Here is a 405-nt window from a genome sequence, read left to right as displayed (position 1 = left end):
ATCCATTCTTTGGCCATCTGTATGTCCTCTTTGGAGAGATATCTATTCAGGTGCTCTGCCCATTTTTTAATTGAATTGTTTGCTTTTTCGGTGTTGAGTTATATGAGCTTTTTAGAAATTTTGAATATTAACTCCTCATCAGATTTATCATTGGCAAATATCTTCTCCCATTCAGTATGATGTATTTATGTTGTGTTGGTGGTTTCCTTTGCTGTGAAAAAACTTTTTAGTTTGATGTAGTTCCAAATGTTTCTTTTTTATTTTTTCCCCTTGCCCAAGGAGATATATTAATAAAAATATTACTAAAGGTAATGTATGTGAGTTTACTTCCTGTATTTTCTTCTAGGAGTTTTGTGGTTTCGGGTTGTACATATAAGTCTTTAACCCATTTTGAGTTTATTCTTG

This window comes from Hipposideros armiger, unplaced genomic scaffold (assembly GCF_001890085.2).
Source record: "Hipposideros armiger isolate ML-2016 unplaced genomic scaffold, ASM189008v1 scaffold_1019, whole genome shotgun sequence".
Taxonomy (NCBI): domain Eukaryota; kingdom Metazoa; phylum Chordata; class Mammalia; order Chiroptera; family Hipposideridae; genus Hipposideros; species Hipposideros armiger.
This window is presented reverse-complemented; position numbering follows the sequence as displayed.